Raw genomic sequence first — 20,066 nt, 5'->3', positions numbered from 1 at the left:
AGCAACATCATCAGCTGGCAGTTGTCGCGGATGACACACAAGTCCCAGCCACTCCCATAGTGACAGTACCAGCCCCAGCAATATTTGGGCTTGGCTGTCAATAGGCCGTCCTAGAAAACCACGTGCACGTGGCTCTGGACAGTCCCAGCAGGGAAATGGGTCCAGTTGACATCCCTCTGCCTCTGACGATAGTACTCAGTCTGGCTTAGTACCCGATACTGTTCGTGGCACCCCTGGCAGGCACAGGTACTGTGTCCGTGGCCAGAGACAGTGATCTGTACAGCCTGGCAGGTACAGTCCATGGCTGTCCCACAACCTCCCGTATTTGGCAGCCACAAGGTGGAACTGTGTGCATGCAGACACACACACATAAACCAAACACCTAGGGCTAACACATACACACACACACACACACACACACATTACACCAACATTGACCCATACTGTACTGTTGTCCCTCACACACACACACATACATGTCGATTGGATGGGTCATTGTCAGGCTCTGGCAAACCAATAACATACCCTGTGCATATGATGAAACTGTGCCACCCACTGTCATCTGTGACAATGATGTAGGAAAAGGCTTACATGGTGCTGATGCACAGGGTGACCAAATAGCAGTGTAGCAATGTTAGCATGTTGTCAATAGCAAAGTGTACTGATATCCTTGTAGGTATATCTGAGCAGGCATGATGCATTAAAGCTATGATTATCAATGTAGTATTGTTTACACCAGTGTTAATTCCGAAAATGTATTGTCCGCCCATGTGCCACTTGGCTGATGTGTGAGGTACTGGCAGCATGTGTTGGTGAGTGGATGGTACGTGTGTGATGTGTGCAATACAGATTTGCAGGTGTACATTTGTGAACATGGTGGAGGTGCACTGTCTGCATGTATGTGCATAGTGGACACATGGGAAGGGTGACATGCCCTGTATTACACAGTGTTAACACTTCATATTTCCTATTGATGGCCAGTATGCATTTTACTACACATATGTTACAACTTGGGTACACATGTGTGTATGACATGGTTTGACACTATGCTGTGGGTGATACTGTTTATATCGGTCATTGGTTTGCATTCTGGTAGCATACATAACCTCAACAGCCTGATTTTACCCAGTCGTTAGATGATGTCTTGAAAACTGACACACAGATGTAGGATACACAGTAGCATTTGAGTCCTTCCGGTACTATACTATACCAGTAACCAGTGATATTGCCTGCCACCCATTCCTGGGACCACTCCTGTTTGGCATGTAGCCATCCTAGGTACAAGCAAACACACTACGGATATGTCCGTCCAGATCTGGTAATGCATACAGTGGCCTACAATGCATTCTCCAGATGAGACACTTATCCTCCACAAGGGTATCATACCGACAGATACCTGTTGACCAACCCATGCTGTAAAGCTATAAGCCAACTATAGCATAGTCATCCAGATTTACTATACATAGTATCCTGACAGTACCACATTGGTAGTAGCCCACAACATGTAGCAGGGGTACCGATGTGTACATACAGCCACATGTTATGTCATCTGTCCTTTGGTATTCACATTTCCAAAGGTATGCTGATGTCCCTCAATGCATCGCATAAGCAAGAAAGGGTCTGTATGCATATCCACGGAGGTGTTGTACACCTATAATGAATGGCCATTATTGACGGACTGTGTTGTGTTTGAACATGTCTGACATATACCCCAGGCTTGAACCCTCACTCACACTATTCTATAGAAACTGTCATGGGTGTATGTGACACAGATGACCTAGGCCACAATCACTACAGTGGCTGGCCTTGCCACATACATACATATGTGATCTAAGGTCTGAGAAGCAGCAGCACAGACTGTCAATGGTAACAGATGTATTCGTGTAGAAAGCAGGCTTCACACCTATGAACTAATTGAGGTCACATGTACATATATGTATTTGCCACACAGATAACAATTGAGGTCACATGTACATATATGTATTTGTTACACAGATACCTGAAGTGTGCAATGCACATACTGTTGTTTTACTGATATGTCATACAGTTGTAAAAGCAAAACCCACAACACATTGACCAACAGTGTCACACACACACATCCAGCAATTGCAGGATTCAAACCCCTACTTAACTATGTTATGATGCTAGAAAGATACACATTAACACAACGCGCTATATGCTTTACTGGGAGTTTTCCTTTCCACTGCTGTATTTGTGGGATACTGACATCATCAGACTTGCCAGAGAGGAGATTACCTCTTTGAATGTGTTTTCTCAGTATCCAAAAAGAGCACTCCTTGCAAAGGAAATCACACACACATATACAACCCCCCCACACACAGCAATTGCAGGATTCAAACCCTGCCTAACAATATTACAATTCGAGAGTGGTGCACATTAACACACCGTGCTATATGCTTTACTGGGTGATTTGATTTCCACTGCTCTATGTGTGGGATACTGACATCATCAGACTTGCCAAAGAGGAATTTACCTCTTTTAATGTGTTTTCCCAGTATCCAAAAAGGACAGTCTTTTCAAAGGGAATCACACACACATACATCACCCCCATACACACACTGAGCAATTGTAGGATTCAACCCCCTACTTAACTACGTTATGATATTAGAGAAATACACATTAACACGACGCGCTATATGCTTTATTGGAGAAATTAGTTTCCACTGTTGTATTTGTGGGATACTGACATCATCAGACTTGCCAAAGAGGAATCTACCTCTTTTAATGTGTTTTCCTAGTCTCCAAAAAGGGTACTCCTCTCACACTGAGCAATTGCAAGATTCAAACCCCTACCTATCTATGCCATGATACTACAGAGATACGCATTAACATGACACACTATATGCTTTGCTGGGTGCTTTCTTTTCTCCTGCTATATTTGTTGGATGCTAACATCATCAGACTGGACATGGTAATGTGTGTGCACTTTGTTTTCTGCAATCCCAGGAATGAACCATGTGGGTCAGCAGGTGTTAACAGCTTGAACAGGACTCCACAATTCTTAGCTTGTGTGATCTCTCTGTGGACAAATTGCCATTCCTTCATATGACAATACATATTTAGGCACAGGTTGTTGATTTCGTGGATACAACATGTGTCTGTGATGTTGATAAAGGACTATTCAGAGTCTATGTGGGACGTGTGTAGCTCCTTTCCGTGATGTGTGTCCTGGGTGGCTGCCTTGCAAACAGTCTAGCAGGTTTGGGAACCATGATCTGCCCATGATCATACCACAGTTGGTAGGGCTGTGTGTTCATCGGCTTCCAATAGCTCTGTTTATGACTTCAATCATGATGGACTTAATGGCCTTGCAGATCAGACGTCATAGGCTTATAGGACTATAGTTCCCATGGTCTGTTGTGCAACAACAGTTGTGGGGTGTGCCATATGTTGCTGTAACACATTCAACAGTTTCAGATCCTGTAGAGAGGGTGAGGCTCAACAGACTGTTCAGGTGCAGGGTCTGTTTGTTCTGTAGTTCACTTATGACACATATAGGGGAAACAATGTAATCCAACTGATGCCATGTTTTCAGCTTTGGAAGGAGCTGTTTACCCATTCTACATGTGATATCTCCTGGTATGATGATAGGGACTTTTGTCAGTGGGAGGTGAGTATGTATGTATGGGCCTGTCTGACAGGATATTGGCATTGTCAGTCAGGTACAGTTGGCCCTGACTCAGGACATATATGAGTGTACATTGCTATGTATGACATAGCTGAAGGAAGTGTCATGGTTCTGTCTGGACTCCTTTGCAGATAATCTTTCCAAAACACCAACAAACCTGAGCACTAAACCCCTGTTATACTCTTTTACGCACTTAACACCCTACTGATCCCTTTTGAACAGTCAACAGAGAGTATGTCATCATAATATCCTGGGATGTCCAAAGGCTGGTTTCGTGTGTACTCTCCAGTCCAGCTGGTGAATATGAGAATTTTGAGGCAATGTTACAACTGCCTTATGTACACAGACAACCCTCACCTCCTCCCAACAAACTCAGATATATGTGAAAGATGCAACTATATAGACAAATACGAGGCTGAGCTCCCTCGACCCATGACCAGCACAGTCTATCAGGTGGTGAAGGTAACCACACACACCACAAATCCAGTCTCACATAGACCTATAGCGACAGCAAACAAAATACATTACCACACAAATACATAGTCAGAGGCTCTAAATAATATCTGCCTAAGCAACAGAGACCTCCTAAACAGACACCCAAACAACTGCTACCCCACAACAATACCCACATATCACATGGTTCACAAAGTCAGTGTGCCACACAGTCACTGCCCTTAGGGCTAAACAACACACCTAATACACTTGTAATAGATGACTCTATTGTCAGACATACTGACATCACACTCACCAGGCTGAACAAGGAAAAGGACACTTTGAGCTGTCTGTTGGGTGGCAGGTTCTGCCACATAACACATGCACTCAGGTCACTCCAAAGCAAGTACAAATATGGCTCCATCATTGTTCATGCTGGTGGGAATGACCTCAGACGTTCCTCCCTGGACTACATGACAAGAGACATAGAGGAGCTCTCCGATCATGTAACCCAGGCCAGTATGACCCTGACCTTGTGTAACATCTTACACTCACCAAGAATGATGGCACAGTTTACAGACAAGCTGATCAATTTTAACAGTTGGCTAACATATTGGTGTCATTCAAAGGGAATCCAGTGTCTGTCAGCCTTGGATGACATGCTCAACATGCCACATAGTTTCGCTAAGGACAGCTTGCACCTGTCACCCATGGACTTTCGAATACTGGCTAAGGCTGTTGCCACCCCAATAGTGCCTTTTTTAGACAAGGCTCAAAAGACAAACCCGCCTCCATTGACAATACAAGGTGAAAGAAACTACGGGTAATGCTGCTCAACACCAGATGTTTAGACCTCAGACTGCACGCACTCAAGACTCTCCTCAGTATGGAGAATGTCGATATCTGTGCAGTAACAGACACCTGGTTCAGGCTCCCAAAATCACCCCAGCACTACCAGGTTATACTTCATACCATGCTTTTCGGCCACAAGACTCGGACCGACCAACAAATATAGGGGGAGTATCCGTATGCATCACAGATTCACACACCTCCAGGTTAGTAGCACTGCACAAAGCATCAGAGACCATACATGTGCAATTAACAGTGGGCAAAACTGCCTTTCAGTTTGTAGCCTGCTACAGACCACCCTCCCAAACTCAGGAACCCACTCAGCTTTTCTGGGAACACTGGAGAATATGACGGTCTCTACAAACACCATTATATGGAGTGACTTCAACTACCCAAATATTGACTGGGAATACTACTCAAGCCCCAACACCCTCGCTCAATGGTTGCTAGAATTTCTAAACTCAAATGCTATGTCACAACTGGTCACCACACCCACAAGAGGGGAAAACATATTGGACCTGATCATCACCAACATGGGGACTCTATGTTCCACACCAGAGGTATAGCCCTCATTGGTAAGGTCAGACCATACATTTATCTCACTGGACATCCATATCCCGTCCCCACCCCCATCCTAGGTACTCTCGGTGAAGAACTTACCAAAAGCAAACATCACACTTCTCAAAACCGAGGTGGTATCCTTCAAAGTCCCTGGGGACAGAGGTAAATACAGCTCAGACCACTGAATCCTTTACAAACACATTCTATTGACACCTACTGGAATGCATGGATCATGCTATCCCAAATAAAAACAAGACTCACTCCTCCAAAGGCAGGGGACCTGTCTGGTGAACCCTGGCCATAAATAAGCTATACAACAAAAGGAGGGGGCTACTACATGATAGAGCACAATCCCAAAAAGGGAAGGCATCCCTGATCAGTACTAGCAAGAAGCTACGTTCACTCATGAATTCATCTAAGACCCGCTTCGAAAGGTAAATTGCACCAGACACTAAGGACAATCACAAGGCCTTCTTTAGTCATGTCATGAACCTGGGTGCCAACTCCCAGATATGCTGTGAGTTACTGCAAAATGACAATACATACACTGAACCCACAGACATTGCCAACATCCTGGCAAACAGGTTCAGTGCAAATGTCACCCCCCATCCCCCCTAATGAGCAAATGTCCATCCCAACAGAGTGTAGCCTCCCTGACATCACAGATGATCAGGTGAGTGCTGCCCTCTCCAAAGCAGACAACACAGCATCAATGGGACAGGACGGTGTCCTGGCCTGCATCTTACACAAGCTTCATGACGAACGTAACCCTCACATGAAGTCACTGTTCAATATCAGACTTACTACAGGATATATACCCAAGGAATGGCGTACAGCAACAGTGGTCCTGCTCCACAATGGTGGTGCCACAACAGACCCCGGACACTATTGCCCTATAAGCCTATCTAGCCTGGTCTGCAAAGCTATGGAGCGTATTATCATGGAACTCATACACACAGATATCGGGATCCTACAGACACTGGTTCCTACACAATTCAGCTTTGTTGTGGGCAGATCTTGCCTCTTGAACAGGGTCGACTTTTTTAACAGTTACCAGGTCCATAGACAAAGGGAAGGTAGTCCACACAGCCTACCTGGACCTCGCAAAAACCTTCAACACAATACCCCACTCAGGCATCATACATAAGCTCACCAGCTTAGATATTGACACATATGTCACAAGATGGATTGCTAACTGGATCAGGGATAGCACCCACATGGTAAGTATTGCAGGTGCCATGTCTGACTCTACACCAGTTACACATGGCATCCCACAAGGCTCAGTCCTGGAACCTCTCTTGTTCAGTATATATTTCTGCGACGTACAGGCTAACACAGGAGGAATATGGCTGACCATGTTCACAGATGACTGCAAACTGGGTGCCATATTTGACTCTCCAGCTGGCACAAGCATCCTCCAAAAGGGTCTCACAGAGATGGATAACTGGTGCCAGAGCCATGGCCTACAGCTAAATGCCATTAAATGCACAGTCATCCCCTTTGGGATTAACAAAGTGCCCACACATTATCACATAGGTGTTAATCCATTAAGTAAGGTAGAAGTTATTAGGGATTTGGGGACACGAGTAGTTAGTAATATTGCCTTTGACAATCACGTTGCCAAAGTGGTTAGACAGACCTTCTATATGGCCCACCTTATCCCAAAAGGTTTCACATCTAGATCAAGTAAAGTCATTGTGCCCCTATACTCATCAGGCCCATGACTGGATACAATTCCCCATTTGGGATGTACCTTACCTGACACCTGCAGCAACTGTAATGGCCACAAAAGTACCTCACCAAGTGGATCTAGGGACTCACACAGATGCCCTGTAAAGTTCAGCTTACCGCCTACTCAGATGCGATCTGTGCCTGTTGTTTAATGCCATGTCCAACACAGAATTAATGGACATGCTCCACCTCAGGATATTCAGATTCCTTAGAGCTACTCGCTCCAGGGACTTAAACCTCAGCACAGATATTAATAGGAGATGCTGGAGGGACACATTCATATCCCAGAGGCTCCCCTCACTCTGGAATGAGATCACAGTCCTGCATAGGCAGAGCCCCCCACTGACCCCCTACAGGTGACATCTTGATGAGTGGATGGGTGATCGTATGTTTACCCCTGGGATCTCTTCTGGGTCCCTGCTAGACAGAGGCACAATAAACTAAACATAAAAGGCCTATCTTGTGTGACCTACTATTCACAGGCACAGTCTACTAATCTAACAGGGCTGTGAAAGCCAAACACACTCTGGCTAGGCTTATAAATGCCCTAGGGCAGATAGCCTAGTATCAACCTATGCATCTATGGTAATGTTTGGGATGCACATTGTTTATTGATGATACTGATTGCAGGTTTTTTATCTTCTTTGCTTTCCCACTTTCTACGAACAACCAAAGTATCTGCAAAACATATTTTATTATGACAGGGTTCGAATATATTATATATGTGTCTGTTGTCATATAACTGTGTGCACAAGGCGGATTGGTGAATAGTGAGAGGTTCCTGGGTTAACACATGCAACTGCTGGATATGTGTGGCCTACTGCTGTACTCAGACATGGCCTAAGTGTGTGAGCATGCCCAGTCTGTCCTTTCAGTGTTTTGTTGCCTGACATTTGTCTCATTTATTCAAGTGTGTGAGCATGCCCAGTGTAACCTTTCAGTATGTTGCTGTCTGAAGTCCACTACATTTGTTGATGTGTGTGAACATGACCAATATTAACATTTATACTATATGTGTGTTCAAAATCAGGTTCTATTCTTACGGCAGGGCTCACCTTTGTGTCATAACTCGACAGGGATTATGCTGTCCCTGCAGGGTTTCCATAAGATACTTTGCATAGACTTATCAACATTTCTTCATACAGGCTGACCAGTGAAATACTGTCATGGTTTAGTGGTTCAGTACTATGACTGCAGTGCACAGTATCCTGGATTCGAGGCCTGTTACTGCTTTATATTTTCATACTGAGCAAACCAGACTGCTTAAGGGCCAGTAGAGCAAATATGAGCATGTTGGCTTTTGTTCAGCTATGCCCAACGTAGACCAAGCTTGTCCAACATTGCTCAACGTTAACCAACATTGCTGAACTTTGCCCAATATTGCTCAACATTGACCACAGTTGTGCTAGTTTTAATGTGTGCAATTGTTCTACATATACTAAATGGTGGTGAAAGCTGTTTAGCACTGCTTTATATTGCTTAACACATGGCAATCATGCCTCAGGTGGTGCTGCAGTGCTGCCTATGTAGGATGCACATACTGCACTCCCTATAAATGTTTAAAAACTGGTAGTGTCAAGTTAGGCATCCCTTTTACTATAAGTGTGAGTCAGAGAGAGGTATCATTTCCAGGGTTCCTACTGAGCCAGTGTATGTGCTATGCACTGCCTCTTTGCCAAGGCCAAAGCATACTGGGCACACCTCCTTCTGCCTACTGGGGCAGGCTCAGGTTGTTCCTCCTCCAAGTCACCCTCTGCCTGTGATGGCCTTGGCAATGGTGGGGGGCTGTTTGGCCTGGGCCTATGCTGCTCCTGCTGCAGCTGTTTTCCCAGGATCATATTATGTAGCATAGCACATACCATGACAATTTGGGTACATGTAGTTGGTGAGTACTGCAAGGCTCCACCAGATGTGTCCAGGCACCAGAACCATGACTTGAGCAGCCCAAACACACTCTCGATTATATTTCGTGTTTGTGCGTGTGCCTCATTATGGTGTTCCTGTTCAGGTGTGTGTGCGTTTCTAATGGGTGTCATCAGCCACGGCCCCAGTGCATAGCCAGCATCCCCCACTAGGTGACCATTAGGGATGTCCCCATTGGCAAATGTCTGGTACAGCTGTGTCAGATGCCAGATATGGGAATCATGGTAGCTTCCAGGGCAGCCAGCACACACATTTACTATTATGCCCTGGGCATCACATACAACCTGGCAGTTGATGGACAGGAAGCCCTTGCGGTTAAAGTAGATCCTACCCCGCTCACCGGCTGCTGCTTCGATGCATATGTGCGTGCAGTCTATTGCACCCACTACCTCAGGGTATTCCACTATTTGCTGGAAGAGATGCATATTGCTGGCCAATGCCTAATGGGAATTGGGGAAATATACATGATCACCGACATGTGCTGACATGGCATCCAGGAACTGGTGCAGTACCCTGGATGCTGATGCCTGTGATATCCCCATCATATCACCAGTTGGTCTCTGGAAGGTACCTGTTGCCAATATTCTTACGCCAACACATACCTTGCTTTCCACTGGGATGGGTTCCCCTCTGTGTGTGAGGCGTGGCCTGCACAGCTCAACAATTTGGTGCAAGAGGTCTCTGTCCACTCTATAGCACTCCACTATCTCCAGCTCATGTAGCCCCTGATAGGTTACCCTGGGCCTATACACTCTTCTCCATCTCCTCACTGTGGGTTGTCCAGCAGCATTCACATTGTCACCACCCTCAACATGTTGCATATGTCTCCTTATAACAGCAATGGCAGCCCCTAACATTTCTTTGTCTCAGTAAAGCTTTTTCAGTTTTCACTTCTATTAGCTTACTGTAGTGTTGCAGTGTCTCTGAGAGAAACACAGTGGAATGTTTGCAGAATTTTAAGTGCTGGGCTGGGCTAGGCTAGTATACTGCCTGTGTAATTGCCTGATTCTGATTGTTTTCACCTGCTAGCTCTGCTAGTACTCCCTGGTTAACTTCCTACTATTTGTTTTGCTTCCTTTTCCCTTTCTGTTTCCTCAGGGGGGGGTAGCACCGTGCACACAAGGGCAAACACATGCACACCAGCTCACATGTGCGCACACATGCTTACACGGACTAAAACTTGCTTATTCTTGCTAAAAGGCGCGCACACTGGAGCAAACATGCTTACACAACTTTAAACAGCCTTAGACATGCTTACTCCAGCTTAAACATGCACACAGAGGCGTACAAGCACGCACACAGTCTTACTCAGATATACAGGTGCACACCCATGCGCATACACGTTGCAAGCACTTCAACAAGAAACTTTAGTGTTATCCATGGCATACACCTTCAATTTCTTGCCTTTAGCTAGGCTACCTGTTGACACACCTCTTCCAGTGATGTGCAACTGACAGCAGACACATGCCACTCTGCTCCAATGAGCTTCACTTCTTTCATACATACCCCCCTCGTGATGTCACCTATCTTCTACTCTGTTACTCCCCTTATCCTACTCCTACACTCCACTGACTGTGCTCATTTGCTATGTTAACTTGGGATTCACTATCCTAACCCTCATTTGCATAGGATTGCCTACTAATGCTTAGTTACATCTCTTAGACTGAGCTTCCCACCTTAGCAACCTCTACTCGGTAGCCATGTTGTCTTCAGCCTGCCATTCCCTTGTATTGTAAATTAAGAATTACAGTAAAATCTACATTTGTGAATTTTAATTATTGGTTTTCTGGTTTTTAAAGCACAGCGCATTTGCGTGGTACTGTGCAATGCTTAAACACCGGAGATTGGGATAAAAAAAATATTTTATTTTTATTTTGCATCGGTGAACATTGCCAATGGCCATATTTCTGGCCATTGGCATGTTTCCTCAACTGGATGCATCCTTTTTTTGGAGCTGTCACAGCTCCGTTTTGCTATTTGCTGAACCGTACTCAGTTGTCAATGGAGTACATTTCACAAATAACACTACTCTTACTCGGACAGGTTCGGGTTTCCTGGATCGCAAATTTACCTCATTTGCATAGCTTTCGCCTGCAATTGAGGTAATTTGCATATCCAAGCCCTGTCCATGTAAGACTCATTTTAGGAGCTCTGTTGCACGCCCCGACCGGCTCTTCCTGGATCGCTCAGCAGACATGTTGGCTGCATGGAGTCTTACTCTACTCTTAGACTCCGTGCAAGCCTTCGTGAATCCGGCCCACTGTGTATTTAAGTATCATTCAAAAAACCATTTAACCAATGGAAAAAAAAACATGTGAAATGTGCAGCCTAGATAATTTAAGTGTCTGTCTCTCACATAGAACACAAAACACCAGACAAAGCAGATTTCCTGAAACAGAAGACAAAGCAATCCACAGACAAAAAGTATAGGTTTACTTTCCTCAACCAGCAGGGAATCACCCCCAGTACTTGTAGTTTGTGCAAGATTGAAGTCATATCAAAAAAGACAAAGACCTAGATATTCACTGTAACTTTAAGTATCACTCAAGAAACAATTTAGTCAATGAATAAAATATGTGAAATGTGCAGCCTAGATCATTTAAGTGTCTGTTTCTCACATAGAACAAAAACAACAGGCCAAGCAGATTTCTTAAAACAGAAAACAAAATGGAGCAGGTAAGACAGAAAGCAACTCTATCAGTTTGCTGTGATATGTAGCCTTTTGCAGTAGTGAGTGCAGAAGCATGCATTTATCTGGTAAAGTGGGAGGGTACAGCATACCGTTACATCATTGATTATCATTGCCAGCACCCAGTGGTGTGGGGAGTTATGCTAACACGCAGCTAACTCTAGCATGCATAATTGCAAATTTGTCTCACAAGTAATAACTTTGTGTTTGATATACATGAATGTTAATTAGTTGTTTTTAATGTTTGTAGAATCATGGAAGAAAACATTTAAAAATGTATTTAACCCATAGATGTTTTATCTTGGTTTCTTTTTTATAAAGAATAACTCCAACCATGTGAATCCTGAGAAGCCTTTTTTTGTAAACAAAAGTGAAATCGAGATGTCAATTAGTCAACCCAACCATTGGAATTATATAAATAAATTGACATCTGTTCTTCCTTCTATATAGGGAAGACAAACAGTATGCTGAAGGAGAGAATCAGAGAACACACCACTGCCATTAAGAAATAAGATTTAAGGAATGCTTTGGCTAAACATGCACAAGAGAATGGTCCATCTCACGCTTTTAAGTTTAAAGTTTTAGAATGTTTAAATGAGAGTAAACATCTTGGTGACATCAAGAATGTCACTGAACAGCATGAAACACAATGGATCATTCGATTTCAATCAGAGAGGCACCTAGGTTTAAATGGAAAAGATTCTTTAAAACCATTTCTCAAAGCTCGTAATTTATTTAAATGACCTCATTGATGCAATCATGTGACTTGTTTTTTATTGATGTACTACTGTTTAAACAGTTTTAGCTGTTACTAGTTTTATGTGGTCTAAAGAAGTGCTCTGTTGGGCATGAAAGAGCTCACCGGTTGAATAAAGTTTTATTACTCCTGCTGTTCATGGTTGGTCCAGTTTTGTATGGTTTTACATGCTTTTATTTTGTTGACATGAAGACCTTTTCCACAGTGGATTACCTTCTAGCTTGTAATAAATACATTTTATAACAATACCACTAGATCATGTCACATTCACCTTCTTTGGACTCTTTGAAGAAGCATCAATAACTTCAGATTTTATCCAGTAAGAAAAACATAGCAAATCAGCTACCTGTTTACCCCAAGGCAGAGTTGAAATATCTTTGCCTATACAGATTATAAACTTTCTAACTATAATATTTTCTTTAAAACTCTTCACTACATCAGTCACCAGTTTATAAACCCCTCCCCCACAAATAATTCCAAATATCTGTGAAAGAAATCTTTGATATTTCTTATGTCAATAGAAATTAACATTCACATTTTCCTACAATTGCATATATGAGTCCTTTTTGAATCATAATCTACTTATATTATCCTTATTTGTCTAATTAGATCACGGCTGTTTGGACTTCTTTTGTTTAATCAAGTATTAATACTTTTAATATATTTCCTCGTGTTCTTCAGGCATGCAGTATCAAACCTGACACCAGTTGTATAATTCTTATTTTTTTTTAAACTTGCCATATATTCAACTTAAAATTACATGATGAGTCATCAATTAAATAATGAGCCTTACCCTTAATTTCTGTAAGTAGCCGCAGTGGTGGTGCTGCGGTAGCATTGTCGCCTCACAGTAAGACGATGCCCGGTTCGATTCGCAGCTAGAGCGTCTTCTACATGGAGACGTGTGAATGGGCATACCTTCATTGAAGGTTGTGCATCAGGGCTGGTAACTCGGCACGTAAAAATCAACTACCAATCATTAGTGGACCGGAGTTCCGCTGTGGTGGCCCCTAACCAGGAAAAAGTCGAAAGACACAAACAAACCCTTAATTTCTGTAAGTATCTGGATATTTTATCTATCCCGGAAACTATATTTATAATTGTACATGTAATTCACCTTCTTTCTTGTTATGCTGAGCACTCAAATTAAACTGGACATAAGCTGAAATAAATCTTAAAAGATGAATTCATTGTTTGTTGGCTTTCACATCTATAAATTATCTTTTTCTGAAATAATTATTACATTCAAACAATCTCTGTATTATTCTATATGCATGTCACACCATAAAAATTACATTTGACTTTTATTTGGATGCCTTCAACACATTCATTTAAATATATCTCTTAATGACTTGAGCACAGTTACTATAATTACTTCCATATCATGTATGCATATTGCTATGATGTCATCCGTCTCTTTTTTTTAACTATGTGTAGGACATCCCCCTTTAACTTTCTGCTGCTGTCTGCCTTCCTATCAACTCTTTGTACTCTTTCTTTTCATGACTTCTGTTTGCATTTTACCTTTAAACTCACTATTTCACTCCTCTTAACAGTATAACATGATTTCTGCCATAGCATAACTTTCTGGATTTTCTGCCACTGGGTTCAGTAGCCCTCTACCTGCCCATAACTTCATAGATGTCCTCTGTAACTAGTTACACTGTTGACTTCTACTGCTGTGTGATTCTCTTCCGGCATTGTGCCACTTTACCTCAGATTCATCCAATTTAATCTTTCGCTCTTCCTCTATAGCACTTATACCTTGATATTTTCAGCTTGTGTTAATGGACATTTGTTTCTGGCAACCCCATTTTTCACCTGCTCCATGTTAATATTTACATGTTTATTTGCTCCATGTTTACTATCCCTGTGAATAACCAAACACTGGTATTTAATATATAACCATTTACATCTATATTTTCCTGTATTTATTTGTTAATAGCTAAATATTTGTTTCTTCTTTTTATAGTATTTTAATATATAACTTTTTTCTTCTTGTTATGGTACTTTACTATATAACTGTCTGCATTTACTTTTTCTTGAATTTATCTATTTTTTAACATTATTTCTGAGTTTCTCACTGGCTGAAACAAAATTCTTACTCAGCCATGTGAAAACACCATAGGCATTTCTAGCAAAAAAAAAAAAATGTAATGCATTCCATTAACCTATACTTTCTTAACGTAACAAACAACCATCTGTCTCATGACACTGAGAGTAGTATTCATAGTCAAGCAGTCCACGGCTATATAGTGGTTAGCAACGGGGCGCTGCTATGCATCTATGCAAATAAGCTAAGTGTGGAGCATTAGCAATGAACAAGGAAAAGCAAAGGCATTTTGAAATACGCACATACTTGTATAATGCATAAAGTATGGAAAGTAAAGCATTACATAGTTACTAAGTACTACATAAAAGCCATAAGCTTTGTATCACTTTGAATGTTTTTGAATATTGCAGATAGATACAGCTATGCACAGTCACACTTAAAACTTTTAAGGTAGGTGGTAGACTTTGCAGCTTGTATTATTAATATTTAAAAAATAAAGTGGTTTTATATGTTTGATATAAAGATATCCTTATGCTGACATCCTGATGCTTCATTAAAGAATAGAAAGGAGAAGACAGGGAAAAGTGAAAAAAGGGAGATGCAACAAAGAGGGGAGCACAGAAAGAAAACATCGAGAAGATTGTGTTGGAAGATGTGGGAGAGAATAGGCACAAGTTTTTGTCAGGGGACAGACCCCTTCCCCCATTTTTTCAATGTTTTTTTATATAAGAGGGTAGTTTGGGTTGGAAACAGGTAAGAGGGTGTAGGTGAAACTATAAGGGAAGAAGGCTGGAAGCACCTTACAGAAGTGCTAGCCCACAGAGCCTCAAACATTTCCACTGCCAGATGGTGGGAAAATGAAGGACCCCAATGCTGAGGGGGTAACGGCCTGTGGTGGTCTGGTGGTTGGCACCTGCTGGGACATGTCCTCAGCATGTTGAAGATTAGCCGCAACCTGCTGAATTTACCAATAAAGTATATATTCCAGAATGTCTATAACCAAGTCCCAAAGTCCTTGTTCAGAAATAATTACCAGGCTGCCACATACTGGGGTGCCTGCAGGACTGGTGCCACCGCTGTGACTCTCCCAGGACATCTCTAGATGGATAGATGGTAAGAGATCCCTAACCTGAGAGGTAGATGTCTGGGTCACTGCAAAGGATTTTGAACCTTTGAAAAAAATGAACCTAAATGGGAGAGCAATAAAATAATCAAGGACAGAAAAGTGCATAATTAAATAACAAACAACAGAGAAAAATACGGGGAAGGGGCAAAAGGCAAAATACACTCAATAAATTCACACATCATGGTGCACAGTATTCAATTTCTTACTTTAAAATATTTCTATTTTTGTAAATCTTTATTGAAGTAAAACAGAATATATAAGAAATGCCTATCGCTGTAAGAACACCTTTTATAAATACTTGCATGTTATAAAATAACAATATTAAAGACAGAAATACTGTACCTATATACTGACATATATCATTCGTCCTTGCAGTAATGGTCTAAATGAAATGTATTCCTTTACTTACTACTATCTATCAACAATTTCTTTATATACTGTAATAAAATCACTTAAAGACAGAAATACTGCATCTATATACTGACATACATCACTCTTGCTTGCAGTAATGTACTGAATGTACTGTAATACTTCAATTACAGTTGCATATGAATTCTTCTTAATTAAATGTTTCCCTATCTATCTTCCTATGTGTGTGTGTGTGTGTGTGTGTGTGTGTGTGCTGTCTATCACAAGGTTGAAGCCCACAATTATGAAATGCATAATCATGGTAACATAATACAGAAGACCAAACGCTGAAGACTACAAAGTTGTATTTCAGACTTGCCTACCCTGCTGGGCTCATGTTAGCACTTGTGCCTAAGCTTGTACTGGTAGGGATATTCAGTGTTCAAGATTTTTAGGCATTGTTGTCTACAGCATTTTGGTATTTTGTATTATGTACCATGATTACACATTTCAGGATTGTGGACTTCAGCCTTGTTACAGACAAACCATATGAAACCAGTTAAACACACAATACTATTTACTACTTTATTCAGGCTTACTGGCAGACTATACATGTCTTTCTAAGGGCCTCTCCTGCTGTATCCTGTTGCAGGAAGTCTCCATTACAGCTGTAAAGAGAAGAAATGAGACAATGCTTGTTTATCGTATTTTTATTTTTCCATTAATATATGTGATTACTATTTCTAAACCATTGCATTCATTGCAATATTTGCTTACCAAGCAGTTTTTCAAGTATATATTATTATCTGAATTCTCATACTTTACTAATCTTCTCTTTACTGTCACTTACAAATGCAAGTACAGTTTTGGTGGAATGTTTTTCTAATATATTGTGCTTTGCATAATATTTAAAAAACATTATGCTTTGCATGTAGCAGTCTCTGAATTTTGTTCAGCGAGACAGTGCAACACAAACATCAATTTAGAAAGTCATGGAAGTTTTCACTTCCTAAAGCTGTTCAAAAGAATGTTCTTGATAGTTTTCTTCCTTTACAATTCTAAGCATATAAGGTGATGATTTACAAATGTATGCAGAAGTAATAGGGACATAATAATATTGGTTATTTGTCACTAAAGTGTATGCTGGACATTCTCTTGACCACGTAGCAACCCCCTCCCCATCCCCCACCCTCCTATATGACTAAGGTGTGGTGCCTGACTGACTTCAGGCATCTTGTACGTGTAATTACAATGCTAAAAATAAATTATTTTTTTCTACAGCTATTATACTAGTCAATATTTCCTGTTCTACACAAACTATCTTCATGTAATTTAACTGCTATCTAAATTACATAAAAACTGCACTCATTGCAAGTATTCTTAACCCTGGAAGATGCTGACATTTGTGCAGTTACAGAAACCTGGTGTAACTGTCATTCAGACCCCAAACTGTGGGCAGCAAAACAAAGGAGGTGGAATTTCAATGTATATTAAAGACACACACACACCTCCAGGCTGATCGAACAGTATGATGCACAGGAGAGACTCCAGGTGCAGTTATCCATTGACAATACCCCTATTCAAATCATAGCTAGATACAGGCCCCCAGTTTTGACTCAGAATGCCCACTCCACTTATTTGGACCTCTTTGAATCTATCAAGATTAAACCCTTTACTATGATCCTGGGTGACTTTACCCAACCATAGACTGGAAAAATTACTCATGCCAAAAAGGAAATGCCCAGAGATTTCTTCATTTTATCAATGCAAATGCCTTGGAGCAGCTAGTCGATACCCCCACAAGAGGTGGTAATATCTTGGACTTGGTATTAACCAACATGAGTAACCACTGCAGCTCCTCTACAGTATCATTTCCCCTGGTAAGATTCGACCATGAAGAGGTCACATTCAAAGTCAGCATCTCCCTTGACCCCCCCCCCCTCTAGCTAGCGTCAAACAAAAAAACTTCTCCAAAGCTGATTACAACTTCCTGAGGGATGGTATAAACAGCTTCACAGTCTCCTCCCCCTCTGTTGAAACTGGCACCAATGTCCAAATCTACACCAAAGCACTATACGAGTACTTATATAGTTGCATGAAATCAGGAATATCTGACAGGACAAAATCATCCTCCGCAAGGAAGACTGAACCTGTCTGGTGGACATCTACAATAAATAAACTATATAACAAATGGGAAAAAATTGCTGTCCAGGACCAAGAAGGAGCAGGTGCAAAATTGGAAGCAATCTCTCCTTAGCCTGAATAAGAAATAAGAGCACTAGTGAAAATCCTTTAAAGCCAACTTCGAGTCCAAATTGGCAATATCTACTAGAGACAATCATAAGGCTTTCTTCACATATGTCCACAATCTCAAAGGAAGCACCCAGATCTGTCAGAACTGGTGGTCAAGGACACCACATACACAAATGCTGTAGATATAGCCAAATTACTGGCTGACAGATTCAGTGAACACTTCACCCATCTGTCCCCCTATCAGTAAATCAGGACATCCTCAGTAACTGCCCCCCCTTATCTCTGGGGAACAGGCCATCATTGCCCTCTCAAAGACAAAAAATACAGCCTCCATGGGACCCGATAACATCCCAGGCTGCATCCTACATGAACTCAGGCATGAACTTGCAACACCATTAGGCATCCTATTCAATCAAAGCCTGAGAACCAGCTTTGTCCCAGCCAAGTGGAGGACAGCCACTGTCATCCCTTTGCACAAAGGTGGAGCGTCCACCGATCTGGGAAATTATAGACCCATCAGCCTAACTAACCTGATCTGCAAGGCCATGGCATGGATTATCATGGACCTCATTAACAGGGATGTCCTCCAAAAGGGTCTCACCCAAACAAATACCGGTGCCAGAAACATGCCCTCAAGCTGAATGCCAAAAATGCACCATCATCTCCTTTGGGGAGAGTGACATCCCCAAATATAATCACATTAATAACAATGACCTAAGCATGCAATCAGTCATGAGGGATTTGGGCACCCAGGTTGATAGCAACCTGACTTTTAACCACCATGTTGCTTCCATTGTACAGAAAGCTTTCTATATGGCGCACCTCATAAATAAGGCTATCGCAACCAGGGAGAAGGAGGTCATAACATCCCTATATTTTTCCCTTATGAACCAATTACTGAGTACAATTCTCCCTTTGATATGTACCTCATAAAACAAATGCAGCAGCTGGAGTGGCCACAGAGGTTCCTCACCAGAAGAATCCAGGGCCTCAAACATCTACCCTACACAGATATGCTAAAAGCCCTGTCCCTCTACTCAGTTTCATACAGACTCCTCAGAGGTGACCTCTGTCTGGCATGCAAAGCAATCACTGACCCCACCTTGATGGTACTGCTGCATATCTGCAAGTCAAGCTCCACTCGAGTAACCTGCATGCGCAAACTCAACCTGGTCTGTGACATTAATAGGAATTGTTGACAGGACAAATTTGTGTCCCAGAGACTCCTCCATCTGTGGAATAATCTCCCTGTCCACGTCAAGCAGAGTACCTCATTATCCCTTTTCAAGTGCAACTTGGATAATTGGATGGAAAACAGGAAATACACCCCTGGGATTCAACCTGTGTCCATGCTGGATAGGGGCTTTGGGTGCTGACTTGTCTAAACATGGGCTAAACTCTTGGCTAGGCTTATAAGTTCCTCAGGGTCAATAGCCCAGCAACTTCTTATGATCCTATTAATGCAATATTAAATGAAAATATGGAAATGCAAACTTTGCAAATACATGAACAAAGAGCTGTAATTGTAGTCATCCAGATGAATAGCTGTGTTTTTCAGACTTATATATGCAGATTATTATTTTACTCATGCATCTCTTACATTTGTATTTGTACAGACAATTATATTATCACTTAGATATTCCATATGTTTACATTCAGATGCATATATGTGTACACGTATGTTTAAGCTTTCTT

Source organism: Protopterus annectens, chromosome 3.part0 (assembly GCF_019279795.1).
Source record: "Protopterus annectens isolate FY-2018-M chromosome 3.part0, PAN1.0, whole genome shotgun sequence".
Classification (NCBI taxonomy): domain Eukaryota; kingdom Metazoa; phylum Chordata; order Ceratodontiformes; family Protopteridae; genus Protopterus; species Protopterus annectens.
Note: the sequence above shows the minus strand (reverse complement) of the source record.